General features: G+C 41.2%; 1 non-coding gene across 1 annotated transcript; it reads right to left on the bottom strand.

Moving 5' to 3' along the window:
- Positions 1-2411: 2411 nt before the first annotated feature.
- Positions 2412-2599, bottom strand: LOC128776039 (U2 spliceosomal RNA). Its single transcript, XR_008421008.1, has one exon. It is a non-coding gene; the product is annotated as a U2 spliceosomal RNA (small nuclear RNA).
- Positions 2600-17617: the final 15018 nt, after the last annotated feature.

The following is a 17617-nucleotide window of genomic DNA, read 5'->3' as shown; positions in this document are numbered from 1 at the left end:
TTTTAAAGCACCTTGCAGCCAAGGTGCGCCGCAACGTGCACATGATCTAAAAAGCGTGCCTTCATGGTACTGCCCTTCTTGAGACAGTCTTCTGGTGCAGAACCAGAGCCGGGATAAAGATAGTATTTTAACTTCCACCCTGAAGGACTGAACGATTTTGAAAGAAGTTGGGTGAAGTATGTAAGTTAGGCACCTTTAAACAAAACTACCCTGAAGGAATTGTTACTGGGGTAATTGTTGCTGTAATAAACACTAAGTCCTTGGAGGAAAAACAGTGCTGGACTAATGAAAATCAGACGTCGATTCGCATAGAAATGGTACCCCAATGCCTCTCCTTTCTAATTTCCCCTCCGTTGGTTTCAATGGATATCTGTAGGTAAAATGTGCCTTTAAAAGTCTGAATGCGAGTATAAACCAGCGGGATGAGTTTTGTTTGTTGTTGTTTTTTTTAATTTTGTCTTGAGCAGTCTAACTTTTCTCAGTTCTTGCTTAAATGTTGTCCTTCTCATTCCCTTACACCACTCTCAGGATAAACACCCAAAGAAATTCCAGATGATTTGGAGAAGAAAGTGGATGAATTAGTCCCAATTCCTCTCAGCGGAGTGCTTGTTGGCTATTTTTTCAGTTTCTCGGGTTAGAGACCTTTAAGGGTTTCAAACAGACTCCTCACCACTTTGCCACCACCTCTGCTTCTCCCACTCAGAGACACACCGCTCCTCAATTAGGCTTACATTTAAAATGTAAATATTTAGTATTTTGCATGTTAAGTACTTTATGGGGAAAGAAAATAGTGATTATCTTCTCGATAAGTGTTTCCTTTGAAATCTTGAAAAGGAAATTTTGTGAAGAGGAAAACAGGGAAAGGGAGAGCTTTTGGTATAAAATGACTTGGGGGGTGGGGCAGTCAATTCAGCGTTAGTTAAGCTTGTTTTGTTTTCACACAGGCTAAAGGAAGCCAGGATGATATGAAAACAACCAAATGGATTGAGGAACAGTTAAAGGAAGAGTTTTAAAAGGGGTGGGGGGAGGGGCAGGAGTGGTGGAACAAAAGGGCTATAAAGAAACCTGAAAGTACATTTTAGTACCAGCTTGAGTAGAAGACCTATGGTTGGTCTCATCCCACCAGCCACAGCAGGGTTTGGAACTCTGGAATGGCATCCCAAAGAGAGTTCAGGGAAGGCGATTCAGATCTAGGAGCCATACACATATGAATAATAGTTGAGACTATGAGAAAAAATAATAAGATGCCCATATTTAAGAGGAAGGCTATCCAGCAAAGGGGAGCAAAATATGATTGAGGGGAAGGAGAGAGGGACTGTCTACCAAAATAAATTAAGGAACAGGCAGAAAAGAATGAGTTGAGGGGTACCTGGGTGGCTCAGTCAGTTGAGCCTCCGACTTCCACTCAGGTAATGATCTCACGGTCTGTGGGTTTGAGCCCCCTGTCGGGCTCTGTGCTGACAGCTCAGAGTCTGGAGCCTGCTTTGGATTCTGTGTCACCCTCTCTCTGCTCTTCCCCCACTTGCGCTTTGTCTCTCTCTGTCTCTCAAAAATAAACATTAAAAAAAAAAATGAGGTTGAATTTGAGGGCAGGCGATACATGAAAGCCAAAGAGTTTCAAAGAAGAGATGATTATTGAGGTTAAATGGTAGGACTTTTATATCAGAACACAGAATGGGAGAGTATGTTGGAAATAATCAATGTGGGGAAAGGCCATGAATTCGTTTTGCCATTGGATAATAGCTTCAGAAAATACACTGTAGTAAGCATAGACAGGGATCCACCAAAGTGAGCCTTCCCCCCCACCCCCCATCCCATAGTTCCCACCCACCTGTCATCTCTCATGTGCCTTACCTCACCTCTTTCTAGTCTTAATCAAGAAGCCAGGATAAGAGACTGGGCGAAGAAAGAGTCTCCAGAGGATTGGTGCACAGAAGGAAAGGTGTCAGGAAGAGGTTGGATGAAGAACATTACCAGGCTAGTAGATGGGTATATGGAGCTAAATGAAGGATGAAAAAATAAAATAGGGTCAGGAGAAAAGCCAAACTCATGAACTAGGACACGTTTTAAGCTGAAGTAATACGGCAGAGTTTATTTTAAATGGCAGGATGAAAAATGAGGTTAAGTTATCAGAAGGTAGAGGAAAGCAAAGGAGCAAGGAATTGAATGAATGAGAGTGTGGTTGGGACCACTCCTCTAATCCACCAATAAGATGTACACATCAGGATATTATTTAGCTCAACATGCCTTTAATGTTCAAAAACTAAACTCACCTTCTGCTGCCGAATATCTTCTGTTGCCCCTCTAGATCCACTCTTCACCCTTCTCCACCCTGCTCTGTAACTCAAAACCCACAGAGTCCTGTGACTTCCTGAGTTTGGTGCATGGGAGAGGGCACTGGCAGAAGATCGGAAGTCTGGAGGACTGTGAGGTTGGAGTATTTATTCCTCAACTTCCTCGGTGGCAGGTTATAAGAGAGCTGAGTCTATCTACCAAAACCCACAGATCCTGTTAGAACTGTGGTGACCACCGTGATGTACCATCCAGATTTTCCTTCAGATACTACACTTGATCTTAGCCAAAAAGGCCGAGAAGCGATCAGTTTCCCTCAGGAATGAGGTGACTTATTCCCCCTGAATCTTGAGTAAATAAAGCATGGTTGTTCTTTTAAACTATTCAGTTTTGAGGTGATTTGTTACAGTGGATAACTAAGCAAGGGTATATACCCAAGGTCCTGTGCTTAGTAAATTGTGAAGATGAATCTCAAATCCAATTCCTGTGATCAAAATTAAAATATTTTTCCAAAGGTGGGCCATTATAATCCTGTTTACTTTTTTTAATATTTATTTTATATTTGAGAGGGGGGGGGAGAGGCAGAGAGAGGGAGACAGAGGATCCGAAGCGGGCTCTGCACTGACAGCAGAGAGCCCAATGCGGGAGCTCGAATTCACGAACAGTGAGATCGTGACCTGAGCCAGTCAGACACTTAACCAACTGAGCCACCAGGCGCCTCTATAATCCTGTTTAATTCTCAGATGAACAAAATGTTCTTCTCCCTGAAATATCATTCTTACTTCCTACTGATGCCCAGAATGCTACAAATAGATATTCGATATTATGACCCCTGTTGAGATACAAAAAACTCTAGAACTAATAAATAAACTTGATTATTCTATTAAAAACTTAGTTGAAGATATGAGATTTTTTTTTAAGAAAAGGGTTTGATTGGCACCATGAATATTATAAAATAATTGAACTACCCTGCATTTTCCAGGTGTTTTCCAATTCCATTCTTTCTTTAATTCGGGATCCTTTTCACCTTAGGGGTTGTTAGTAAACACTGAAGTGGGAAGCATACACATTGTTGTGGTAAAATTTTTTATTACTGTTGTGTGAAAAACCAAATTTGGTGGAATATCTGCAAAAATTTTTTAATTCATGGCCGAGATTTTCCAGTCTGAGTCACCTCTTTATATGTTAACATTGTGCAACCTGGTTTTAACATTAGCCAAAGTCAAACAAAATTAGAAGAGTAAGTCTCCCAAATAAATCCGTATTGCAATGGATTGAGAGACTGTAACCTAGGAATTATTGCATCATTGCATTCTCCCAGTAGCACAAATAATAAATAGTTTTCTTTTTTAATTTTTTTTTGCATTTATTTATTTTTGAGAAACAGAGTGAGACAAAGCATGAGCGGGGGAAGGGCAGAGAGAGAAGGAGACACAGAATCTGAAGCAGGCTCCAGGCTCTGAGCAAGCGGCAAGTGGTAAGCCTGATGCAGGGCTCGAACCCACAAACCGTGAGATCATGACCTGAGCCGAAGTCAGACGCTCAACCGACTGAGCCACCCAGGGGACCCAACAGTTTTCTTTAAAAGAATTTGTAACCTTGGTAACAAAATTACTTTCTGGGGCCCCTGGGTGGCTCAGTCGGTTGAGCGGCGGAATTCGGCTCAGGTCATGATCTCATGGTTAGTGGGTTTGAGCCCCGCATCGGGCTCTGTGCTGACAGCTCAGAGCCTGGAGCCTGCTTCGGATTCTTTTGTTTCCCTCTCTCTCTGCCTCTCCCTGCTCATGCTCTGTCTCTCTCTGTCTCAAAAATAAATATATAACATTAAAAAGCTTTTTAAAATTACTTTCAAAAGACTAATGTAAACTTTCTGGTTAAAAGGAAGATAATTTAGGGGCGCCTGGGAGGCTCAGTTGGTTGGGTACCTGACTTCAGCTCAGGTCATGATCGCACAGTTTGTGAGTTCAAACCCCGCGTCAGGTTCTGTACTAACAGCCTGGAGCCTGCTTCTGATTCTCTGTGTGTGTGTGTCTCTCTCTCTCTGCCCCTCCCCTGCTCACGCTCTGTCTCTCAAAAATAAACATTTAAAAAAAAAAAAGGAAGATAATTTAATATACATATTTACTTCCATTTCTTCCCAAACCTTACTAAAATAACTTTAAATGAATAAGATCTAAACCCAAATTTGTAACTCTGTGTGGTGATGGATGTTAACTAGACATACAGTGAGCATTTCACCGTATATACAAATATCCAACCATTATGCTGGGAACCTAAACCTACTATAATGTTACATGTCAATTATATAGCTCAATAAAAAGAAATTTTAAAGACCTAAACCCAAAAGGACAAAGAGAGTGAGCAAAGAGAAGAGAGCTGATAAGAGAGCTCAACAAAATCTTAGCATCTGCAAAGTGATGTACCATTTAGTTCAGAAATGCTTCCTTACTCCTGATGTCTGACCTCTTGTGAAAAAAGCTTGGTTAGTATAACTGGGCCTCTCTCAGCCCTTTGTTCATCCAACCTAAGTGGAGTGTTCCACTCTGCTCCTTGCTCTTGGGAGAGGGAGCCTGTTCATCAAAGCACATAATTCTGCTTGGTTTGTCCATACCAAAGTCCACCTCAGTCCAGACTGCCTGGTTCTGGGCACAGTTAGCAGCAGGCCCATTAACTCTCATCCTAAAAAGTACATCTCCTATCTGGCCTCCATCACTTAGTAATACAAGTGATATGTTTGTCTCCATATCTGCCTGTTGCTTTATTTCTCAACTTGTTCAGGACCACTCCACCAAGAAGGAATGCCATTATTGGGATCCCCTTCAGAGATCCCTATAGACTAGAGGCAATCATCTTAGAAGAGAGGGGGAAGTTGAAACTTAACTGCTTGCAGGAGATTGAGAGACAAACTGATTTACATTAGAACCACACAAAAATTCTGAATTTGGAAGCACTAAGAACCCCTGAAGATGAGGGGAAGGGTGTGGCTAAAACAGATTTGGTTGAAGTTCATGGTTTTTTGTTTGGTTGGTTTTGTTTTTGAAGTTCACGTTAAAAGCAACTGAATTCCTTCCCAACTCTGAATCGCAGAGGTCAAAATAAGGTATTCTAAACTCAGAAACACCTGGTATAACTAAGACCAAGTTAAATGTAATGAAAATTGGCAGGAAAAGTGAAAAATCTATATTTCAAATAGTGAGAACTCTCCCCCAACAAACCAACCCTTTCTCTCCTCCATTCATCATACAATTGGGTATACCTTCAGGTAAAAAGTTAGAGGTTTCCTCTCTGGAGAAACTAACCAGAAGAGACAAGTCCAGAGATACTGACAAAACAGTAGGAAATGGCCAGATACCTGTCCCACCCCCTCATTGTACAGTCTACCAGTCAACAAGTTTCCATACATAGTTACACACACCATTTAAGTGCCTTGCTCTTTTTTCTTCCTGAGAGAGAGAGAAAGAGCACCAGCACACACAAGTGTGTGAGTGGGGGAGGGGCAGAGGGAGAAGGAGAGAGTCTTAAGCAGGCTCCATGCACAGTGCAGAGCTTGACACAGGGCTTGATCCCACAACGCTGGGATCATGATCTGAACTGGAATCAAGAATCAGAGGCTCAACAGACTGAGCCATCCAGGTGCCCCTAAATGCCTCACTCTTAAGTGTAAATGGATAGGTAAAGATAGCCAAATATTTCAGAAAATCCTTTCACATAAAAGCAGAGACCAAAAAAGAACCACAACAAAAACCTAACTGAAGAAAAATAATTCAGAGGAAACAGAGACAAGAAGCAGAAGATAATTTTTAGAAGAAAGCCTAAGTTAACATTATAAAAGATAATGTATTTGTGAAAATAAAATAGTGCTATAAAAAGAACATTCATGGAAGAAAGGGCTTATGAAAATTAAAAATATGAATGCAGAAATTAATAATTCAATAGTTAAAGTTAAGGAAATCTCCCTGAAAGAATAAGAAGCAAAAAGATGGAGAGATGGAGTTGCCTGGCTGGCTTAGTAGAGCATACAACTCTTGATCTTGGGGTCATGAGTTTGAGCCCCACATTAGGTGCAGAAATTATATACATAAATAAATAAATAAACAAATAAATAAACACACAAACGAGCAAGCAAGCAAAAATATGGAAAATAGAACTAAAAAGTTGGGATTAGAGAACATTCCAGAAGTTTCAACATACAATTAACTGGAATTTCAGAAAAAGGGAACATATAAAAAAAATTATCAAAGAAAAAATATGAGAAAACATCCCTCAGTTGAAGGAAATAAATTTTTAAGCAAATGAGCTCACTGAGTGCTCTTCCAAGAAATAAAAAAGACCTAAACCAAGATATATTATCATGAAATTATAGAACATCTAAGGTAAAGGAAATATACTAAAAAGCTTCTAGAGAGAAGTCAGTCTAACTTCAGAACTGGAGAACTGAGAGTTCCAAGAGGAATATTTTCTTAAAAAAAAAAAAAAAGTTTATAGGGTACCTGGGTGGCTCAGTCGGTTAATCATCCAACTCTTGGTTTCGGCTCAGGTCATGATCTTGTGGTTCATGGGTTTGAACCTCACGTCAGGCTCTGCACTGACAGCTCAGAGCCTGGATCCTGCTTCCGATTCTCTGTCTCCCGCTCTGTCTGCCCCTCCCCCACTCATGCTCTGTAAAAAATAAATAAACGTTAAAATTTTTCCAAGAACAAAGATAAAGCAACTAGAAAACTAAAGCAAAAGGTGGGGAGGCTATTATCAATTCAAGGGAAGTTAAAAGTTGTACAAGAAAGAAAATATACACTGCTTGGCTCAGCTGTGAATAAATATTGATGATAATCTAAATGCTGCTTTAGCTAAAATTATGATTCAGTAACTAATCACCAAGGAAATGCAAATCGAAACCACAATGAGATATCACCTCATACCTATCAGAATGGCTAGAATCAAAAAGACAAGAAATAACAAGTGTTGGGGAGGATGTGGAGGAAAAGGAACCCTCATGCACTGTGGGTGGGAATGCAAATTGGTGCAGACACTGTGGAAAACAGTGTGGAGGTTTCTCAAAAAATAAAAACACGAATTACCATATTATCTAGTAATGCCACTACTGGGTGTCTACCCCCCCCCCCACCCAAAAAACAAAAACACTAATTCAAAAAGATACATGCACCTGTGTGTTTACTGCGGCATTATTTACAACAGCCAAGATATGGAAGAACTGAAGTGTCCATCCATGGATAAAGAAGATGTCATACATGTGGCATACAACACAGTGGAATGATATTCATCCATAAAAAAGAATAAGATTTTGCCATCTACAGCAACATGGGTGGACCTGGAAGGTACAGTGCTGAATGAAATGTCAGAGAAGGATAAACACCATTTGATTTCATTCATATGAGGAATTTAAGAAAACAAATGAACATGGGGCGCCTGTTTGACTCAGTCGGTTGAACGTCCGATTCTGCTCAGGTCATGATCTCACAGTTCGCGAGTTCAAGTCCCACATCGTGCTCTGTGCTGACAGCTTGCAGCCTGGAGCCTGCTTCAGATTCTGTGTCTCCCTCTCTCTCTGCTCCTCCCCTGCTCACACTCTCTCTCTCAAAAATAAATAAAGATCAAAAAATTTAAAAAAAAAGAAAATGAAAACAAATGAACAAACAAGGAAGAAAAGAGACCAAAAAACAGAACTTTTTTTTTTTTGGTTCCCAAATTTTATTATGCACTCATATAAAATATTCCAGATAAATGAGTTTTAACCCTCTTCTCCCTCCTCTTTCTGGTCCTAGTTAATCTGGAAGTAATGATTTGTAACTCTGCTGTTAGTAACTGTGCACAACCCATCACGTAGATTAATCTTCTTTTTTGGTTTGATATTTCAAATACCTTTTGGGAAAAGTCACCTCAAATATTATCATAATCTTGGGGCGCCTGGGTGGCTCAGCCGGTTGAACATCCTACTTCAGCTCAGGTCATGATCTCACAGTGTGTGAGTTCGAGCCGCGCGTCGGGCTCTGTGCCGACAGCTCGGAGCCTGGAGCCTGGAGCCGGCTTGGCATTCTGTGTCTCCCTCTCTCTCTGCCCCTCCCCCACTCATGCTTCCTCTGTCTCTCTCTCTCTCTCTCTCTCTCTCTCTCTCTCTCTCTCTGTCAAAAATAAATAAACATTAAAAAAAGTCTTAATAAAAAAAATTATTGTAATCTTGCTCTTGCTCCCTTCAATGGTCATAACCCCTACCCGAGATTCACAGCTTTTCCTCTCCTCACACTCCTCCTCTTTTCCTTCTCCTTACACTTTAATTCATTTTTAAAACATTTTTTTAATGTTTATTTTTGAGAGAGAGAGAGCGTGAGCAGGGGAGAGGCAAGAGAGGAGACACAGAATCTGAAACAGGCTTCAGGCTCTGAGCTGTCAGCACAGAGCCCAATGCGGGGCTTGAACTCACGAGCCATGAGATCATGACCTGAGCCGAGGTTGGAGTTTAACAGACTGAGCCACCCAGGCACCCCCACTTTGATTCTCTCTTAAAGAAACTTCTCACAATTGGCAGCATCCACGATTCCATCTTCTACAGGGTAGTTGCCGTCAAGGGTAAACTTCAGAACTTGCTTCTTTTTTTTTTTTTTTTTGTCCCCCTTCACTGGAAGCTTTTCCACAGGCACCGAGGCGGCAGGAGGCAGAAAGGGAGGTAGGCCTACTATGCAGAGGCAAAAAGCCCACCAAAAAACCAGAGTTTTAAATACAGAGGACAAACGGGTGGTTTCCAGAGGGGAGGTGGCTGGAGGGATGAGTGAAATAGGTGAGGGGAATGAGAAGCACACTTACCTTGACAAGCGCTGAGTAATGTAGAAAATTGTTGAATCACTATATTGTACACCTGCAACTAGTGTGTGATGCTGTATGTTATTTATACATCAATAAAGAGTATGAGATAATAACTATCAGGAGGAAAGGGTAGAAATATGTGTTGGGGAGGGATACTGTGTCAAAGAGGTAAATCCTCCTCTTTTGTAGTTGCAAGTTAATAGACAATAGTATCTGAAACTGAAAAATCAAGAAATAGCAGTATAAAACATGTTTTTGAAAATTTGGTGTTTTACCCTCAAAGAAACCACTAAAAAGTTGCAGTGATCGTCTTAGGAAATACAAGTTGGCGGGGGGGGGGGGGGAATAGAGTGTTATATTGTGACTTTTATCACTCTATTTGACTTTTTAAACTATGTACCTGTACTACTTTGATACAATTAAAAAATTAAATTTAAAAATAATATGAAGTAAAAAATAATAATATGAAGTAGGGGCGTCTGGGTGACTCAGTCAGTTAACTCTTGAGTCAGTGACTCTTGATTTCCGTTCAGGTTGTGATCTCACGGTTTGTGACTTCCGAGCCCCACATGAGACTCTGCGCTGACAGTGCAGAGTCTGTTTGAGATCCTCTCCTTCTCTCTCTGCCCCTCCACTGCTCTCTCTCATTCTCTGTCTCTCTCTCTAAATAGATAAATGTTTAAGAAATAATGTGAAGTAGCTAACAACTGACTTGGGGACCTCCTACAAAGATAATAAAATGTATTCAGTGTTTTAGCTATCTTTAAGCCAACGTGTGCTTTTCTTATTCTGTGGTAAAAGATTAGAATGTAGGTATATTTTGTTACAGAGAAGTTTAGCATGCCAAATCCAAACTTACAGTTACAAGATAGAGAACTTACTTATTCAATGCCCAATGCCTGTTGACAGGATTTTGGTATACTCTTCTGCCTCATGTTTTAATAAGTGTGTCCCCCTACTTATTTCTTAATACAGTTTAGATTTTTGCCAAGGCTGTGTTTGTGTTTCCATTTAACTTTAGTTCAATCACATCAATAGCTTCCACAAAATGCCAAAAGCAAAGTCTTAGTAACCCAAAAGTTTAATGCAATCCTACTGAAATATATTGAAATTTGATAGAAGCTCGGTGACTGGTACAACGTGGTCCATTTAATTCAGGTTTTCTCCTGCTTGGTTATTTGAGCTGTTTTGAAAGTAGTATTTTACATTAGTATAAATTATTTTGGTGCCATGATTTCTAACAAAATGATGGGTTTACTTTCAATATGTGTCTTTTTTTGTTGTTGTTTTGCTTTTTTTATGCCTTTTTTGTTTCTTATTCACTGTTTTGGTGCGTCTTTGAAGAGCTTGCTACAGTCACTAATGTAGACTTTACTAGCCTTTAAACCAAAATTTCCTCCAATTGAACATATCTCTCACTTTATACTGAAAATCCACGAAAAGATGGGATTCATTGTACAAAAATTTAACCATGATACAAGTTAATTTTATCTGTGTAATAGCTAAAAGGTCCTGAAGGAGAGAAAAATACTGCAACTTGTGTATATACCATTGCAGGAGTATGACCTTTATGGAGGGCAATATTACAATAAATATAGCAAAAAAACTAAAAAGGTACACAAAACCCAGGGCGCCTAGTGGCTCAGTCAGTTGAGTGTCCGACTTTGGCTCAGGTCATGATCTCATGGTTTGTGGGTTCCAGCCCTGCGTGGGGCTCTGTGCTGACAGCTCAAAGCCTGGAGCCTGCTTCAGATTCTGTCTCCCTCTCTGCCCTACTGGCACTCTGTCTCTGTCTCTGTCTCTGTCTCTCTCTCTCTCCCTCAAAGATAAACATTAAAACATTTTTTAAAAAATTTTTAAAGGTACACACCCCAAATTAAAATGAAATATCACAGGGCGTGTGGGTGGCTGTCTGTTAGCCATCCGACTCTTGATTTCAGCTCAGGTCATGATCTCACAGTTCATGAGTTAGAGACCCACATTAGGCTCAGCGCTGACAAGCATAGAACCTGCTTGGAATTCTCTCTCTCCTCTCTCTCTGGCCCTCCCCGCTCTCTCTCTATCTCCTCTCTATTTCTCTCTCAAAATAAATAAATAAACTTACAAAAATTACATACATATACATAAATATATATATATAATTTATATATACATATAAAACGAGCAAGTGGAGTTCTCACACATTGCTGGTAGGAAGGAAAAACAGAATAAGCACCAAGACAGACAGTTTGGCCTGTTCTCATGAAGTTGAACATACACTTACCATTCAACCAAGCACTGGGTGTTCATTCCCACTACTACTCCCACTGAAGAATAAGAAAAAATATGTTCATTCAAAAACCTGTACTCAAACGTTTATAGTGGTTTGATTTGTGGCTGTGAAAAACTAGAAACACACTACATGGTCTTCAACTGGTAAGTGGGTAAACAAAGTAGAAAAACTCAGCAATAAAATGCAACAAATTTCTGATATGCAACAACATGAATGAATGCTAAGTGAAAGAAGCCAGACTCCAAAGGCTACATACTGTATAATTTAATACATAAGACATTCTGGAGGGAAAGGCAAAATTACAGGATCAGAAAACAGATCAGTAGTTACCAAAGGATGAGTGTGGGAGGAGACGCTGACTACAAAGGACACAAGAGAATTATGGTGAGGTGGGGGTGATAAACTTCTGTATCTTGACTAAATGACGGTTACATGACTGTATGAATTGGTCAAAACACATAGAACTCTACACTAACAATGATTATGTATGTGAGTTATAGCTCCATAAACCTAACTTTCAGTAAAGGGTTGAGTTTGAACTTTTTCAAAATAAAAAGTTTTTAAAAAAAGCATCGGCCATCTTGCAATTGTAGGAAACAATTGGACAATGTGTAAATGCGTATGAACAAGGATATTCTCATTGAAGTGTTGTTACAGATAAAAACTGGGGGGGGGGGGGAACCTAACAGTCCAAAGGCAGAGGGTTGGTTAAATATATTAGGTTATTTCTATACAATACTATTTCTATACAATTCTATACATACAATACTATGCTGTTTAAATTGATGACGGGGGGCGGCGGTGGGAGGGAGGGAAGGGTGGGTGATGGGCATTGAGGAGGGCACCTTTTGGGATGAGCACTGGATGTTATATGGAAACCAATTTGACAATAAATTTCATATATTGAAAAAAAAATAAATTGATGACAGGGAAGGGGAGAGGGAGCTTCTAGTGAACTTCTTTATCTGACTGGGTTCCTTGGGAAGTATAAACATTTCACTATCAGAATATCCAACTATATCTGGTGCTTAGAGTATCTCTAGAAACAAATGTGAGGTCACTATATTCTGCTTAGTTAGAATATTGATAAATATAATATTAGTAGGGGGAGAAGTGAATCTAAATTGTAATTAGAGAACTTTCTGATAGTCATAATACTTTGAGGCTCTAGTGAATATGAATATATGTTGGGTTTTATATGTGTTCAATAATTTAAAATGTAGGAGTTCTTTTTTTTTATTTAAATTTTTTTTTTACATTTTTATTTATTTTTGAGACAAAGAGAGACAGAGCATGCGCATGGGAGGGGCAGAGAGAGAGGGAGACACAGAATCTGAAGCAGGCTCCAGGCTTTGAGCTGTCAGCACAGACCCCGATGCGGGGCTCAAACTCACAAACTGTGAGATCATGACCTGAGCCAAAGTTGGACGTTCAACCGACTGAGCCACCCAGGTACGCCTAAAATGTAGGAGTTCTTATTTGGTCTCATTCTTTTTGTAACTCAAGAAAGGAACAAGCCATCTAGTAAAGCAGCAAATGCCTCAGAAAAAGAAGGAAGGAAGGAAGGAAGGAAGGAAGGAAGGAAGGAAGGAAGGAAGGAAGGAAATAATGTCTGACTCTTAATTTTAGCTCAGGTCATAATCTCGTGTTTAGTGAGTTTGAGCCCCATATCCAGCTCTGTGCTGACATCTCGGAGCCTGCTTGAGATTCTGTCTTCCTCTCTCTCTGCTCCTCTTTCGATCGCTCTCTATCTCTCTCAAACAAAAGAAAAAAAATTTTTTTTTAATTTGTAAGATATTAGAATGTTAACACGATTTTCTCTAATTGACGAAATTTTTAAGTGATGTTATTTTTTGAATCTTCTCTTTTCCCTAAACCCATCAGATATTACTTGTACAATTAAAAAATAATAATTAAGAGGAAAAGTGACAAGCCATTGCTACGATCTGATTTTCTCTACGTTCTAGAGGCAACTCCAAGTAACTATTTCCTTTTTATTTTTTAAAAAAGAGCAAAAAGGGGCGCCTGGGTGGCTCAGTCGGTTGAGCGTCCGACTTCAGCTCAGGTCACGATCTCATGGTCCATGAGTTCGAGCCCCGCGTCGGGCTCTGGGCTGATGGCTCAGACCCTGGAGCCTGCTTCTGATTCTGTGTCTCCTTCTCTCTCTGCCCCTCCCCCGTTCATGCTCTGTCTCTCTCTGTCTCAAAAATAAAAAAAATAAACGTTAAAAAAAAAAAAAAGCAAAAAAGTCAATTTTTCCCAATGTGCATGGATTTATAAACAACCTGTGAGAGTGCTACTTAATTAAAATATATGTAATACCTGATATAACAAGTATGTTGGATAGTAGAACAATAGAAAGAATGCAGGATCTATGAGCTCAAAAATAGCTGCATTTCACTTTTGCAAATGCTGCCTTAGAAATGACTTGCAGCTTTGAGAGGCACCTGGGTCGCTCAGTCGGTTGGGCTTCTGACTTCAGCTCAGGTCATGATCTTGCGGTTTGTGAGTTCGAACCCCGCTGTCAGTTCAGAGCCTGGAGCCTGCTTCAGATTCTGTGTCTCCCTCTCTCTCTGCCCCTCCCCTGCTCATGCTCTGTCTCTCTCTGTCTCAAAAATAAATAAAAACATTAAAAAGAGAGATTGTGAGGTTCTTGAGGGCAGAGATTACCTCCTGTTCATTTTTTTGAGAGAGAGCGCAAGTGAGCATGAGCAGGGGAGAGGGGCAGTGGGGAAGAGAGAGAGCATCTCAAGCAGGCTCCATGCTCAGCATAGAGCCCAATGCAGGGCTCGATCCCACAACCCTGGGATCATGACCTGAGCCAAAGTCGAAAGTTGGTTGCTCAACCAACTGAGCCACCCAGGTGCCTCTTGTTAACTCTTTATTTCTAGGGTGTGGTAGGGTGCCTAGCATCTAGAAGTCCTCAATACATAACTGTAAACTAGTGAAGCTATTGTGGCTCATCTCTGTAAAGTTGAATGCAAATAACAACGCCAGATGGCTGGAATCCCTACAAAGAATGGCGAACCCCCTACTACCTCCCCTCCTCCAGTTGGTATAGGGTATTGATTCTCAAGTGTGGTGCCTCAGACCACCAGCATCACCTGAGGACCTGCTGTAAATGCAATTCTCTGGACATACTCTAGACCCACAGAATCAGAAACTATGGGAGGGAGGCCCAGAAATCTTTATTTCTCACCAAGCTTTCCAGGTGATTCTGATGTACACTGAGGTTTGAGGACCAGTGGCATTGCAGAAAGTCCAATGGGGCCTGTGCCCTTGCTCTGGTTTCAGCTTAGCTGCTGTGTCTAACCATGAGAGAATCCCTAAACCCCTGGAAACTCTGTCTTCACAGGATATAACAAGGGAGTTGGAATGATGCCTGAGAACCCTTCTGGTCTAAAATTCTGTGACTACCAAAGACAGAAAGAAAGTAAACAAATGTTCCAATGACTAGATTATTCATTTGGTCAGCAAATACCAGGCAGTGATGTGGGCATGGAATCAACACAGGACACAAAATTACTCCTTTTTCATTACAGTTGTGAGATTTGAGACTACAAACTTACCTGTCTTCCGTTTACAATAGTCTCATAGTGCATTTGTCATGCAGTGTAAACTGGAAAACTAAGAAAATGATCCAGAGTTCTGATCAACCCTCCCCCAAATTACTTTGACTCTAATTCCTTTTTTTTTTTTTTCACTTTGACTTTAATTCTTGAAAGCACTAATATGTTAGGAGACAAGCGTGTGATAATAAATGTGATTGTCAAATTAGAATACCTCTGGGTCTACATTACTTCATGGTACAAGGTTGCTGGCTCTTTTAGAAAACCGAATTCCATCTAATTCTGTCTCCTTATTGATTCTCTCTTCTTGGTAATTAGTTATCACCTGTATGCTTGACTAAGTTCCTGGGTTGGTCATTCTCTTTTCCTTTTGATCTGTCTCCCTCCCACATTGAACTGTAAGGTATTTTAGACTATTTAGGACATTTGTGGATTTTAAATGTCCAAATGTCCTTTTTATGTATGTATGTATGTATTTATTTAATTTATTTATAGAGAGCATGAGGAAGAGGGGCAGTGGGAGAGAGAGAGAGAGCTCGACCAACTGAGCCGCGTAGGCACCCCTAAATATCCTTTTTAAAAGGACTTCTTAATGAGGCACCTGGCTATCTCAGGTCAGGAAAGCATGCGACTCTTGATTTCGGGGGTCATAAATTTGAGACCAAGTGGGGTGTAGAGATTATTTAAATTTAAAAAATAATAAAATTTAAAGGACCTTTTAAGAAAAAACAAACCAAAAAGTCACCACGCTTGGACACTTGATTCTCTGACCTGTTTACATTTCGCTGCACTTGAAAGGACAGGAGATGGCGCCAGAAGGCAGTGGCATGCGTTAGATTTAGCCCACCCCACCGCTTCCCGGGGTGAGGAATGAGCTGGAGAGAGAAGTGGGAATTAAACAAAGGTGTCAGAGTTTAGTAGCTACTGAGGTGAAGGGAATGCGGGGTGGGGTGGATTTTGTTTTGTTTTAACATAAGGATCCTCTTGACTCCAAATTAGCTTAGTGACAACAGAAATATCCATAGTACAGCCAAAGATCAAAATAAAGGCAAGTCCCTGGAGGATGGTGTTTGCCTAGAAAACAAGGCCTTTGTCTATGTGGGAAGCACAAGAGCCTGGAAAGGCTGCTCACTCAAGTCGGAAGGTGCTGATTTGGGACTAAGACGTTTTTGTGAAACAATGTTTATTTCTGTAGGCAAAATCCCAAATCCCCCCAAGCAGTGAAACACTTCCCTGAAGCAATCACACACCCATTTTAAATTAAAAATTTTTAAATGAGGGGCACCTGGATGGCTCAGTCAGTTAAGTGTCCGACTTTGGCTCAGGGCATGATCTCAGGGTTCATGAGTTTGAGCCCCGCGTCAGGCTCGTTGCTAACAGCTCGAGCGCACTTCAGGTTCTCTGTCCCCCTCTCTCTCTACCCCTGCTCTGCTCGCATGCTCTCTCTCAAAATATAAAGATGTAAAAAAATGCTTTTAATAAAAAAAATTCATAAGACAACCAGGAGGTGGCGCAGGGCAAGACACACTATCGGCCTTGGGAGGCTGAATCACGCTGGAAGGGAACTCTGTCCTGGCAGAGGTCATTCTGTCTAGGCCTGTTCTTTCTTACCATGCAGTAGATGTCTCTGCTTTTCTTCTTTTTTCTGTTCCTCTATGTTAACTATCTTGATTCCCAGGAAGTCTAGTTTATACTTTACACTTTTTCTTCTTCTTAGAGGAAATGAGTGGGGCTTTGGGGGAACTTCAAAACATAAAACGCTCCTTTGAGGGAAAAATAATTGAGGGTGATGAGAAAATTCAAAGGAAATGACATCTGCAAAACAGTTTTGCTTTGCAGATCAATCACAGGGGACGGAAAGGCACGTGGCTCCTGCCTCAGCAGGCACTGATGATCCAGCACATGCATTATTCTGATCGTTTGGCTCTTATCCTGCTCCCTTATTTAGTTCCTGCTCCCTTTGTTTTGGCTTTTTCTTGCTCCTTGGCAGGAGCGATGAAAGCAGAGGGGGTTCAAATGGGTGCATCCTCAGAGCTGGGGACTCTGGTGAAGGGCATGGAGGAGAAAGAGGTGTGAGTGTCTGGCTCGAAATTATCTGTGCGTTCACATTCTCTAATGAGGGATTTAGGATGTACATTCCAATCGGGATTTCCAGTCCCATGAGGAAACAAGCACCAGCCCACATTCCTGAGACCCAGCAGCCTCTGTGCTCTACTCATCCAGCTCCCCTGTGGCAGATTTCACTCAGTCCCACAAGTCCTGCCACAGCCCTTTGTTGGGCTGGAGGGAAGACCCTGGGCCCCTCTTCCAACTAGATCACATGGTTTCTCTCTGCTCCCTCCCCTCCCTTTCTCTGGATTCTTTTTTTTTTTTTTTTTTTTTAGGGTGGTAATGATTGTTTCTGAGGTCTCCCCACCTCTCCTCCTGCCCTGGCCTCCCTGCCAGGGGTCAGTGTCCTCTTCAATGACAAAAGCCGTCCTAGATCTGGGCTCCCTGGGGAGGGAGGTGGCTGGGTCTGGCAGTTGGAGCCGCTGTCTCTCCATGGTGCTGCTGCAGCCCCTCCCCCGCTGGGCACACAAATGGGCTTTATACAGCAAACAAAACCACCCCCCTCCCACCCGGCCACACAGGCACGTGGACCCAGGCCTCACCGTGGGAAGGGGGTGGT

This window comes from Panthera pardus, unplaced genomic scaffold (genome assembly GCF_024362965.1).
Source record: "Panthera pardus isolate Hobbes unplaced genomic scaffold, ASM2436296v1 HiC_scaffold_11, whole genome shotgun sequence".
NCBI lineage: Eukaryota > Metazoa > Chordata > Mammalia > Carnivora > Felidae > Panthera > Panthera pardus.
This window is presented reverse-complemented; position numbering and strand designations above follow the sequence as displayed.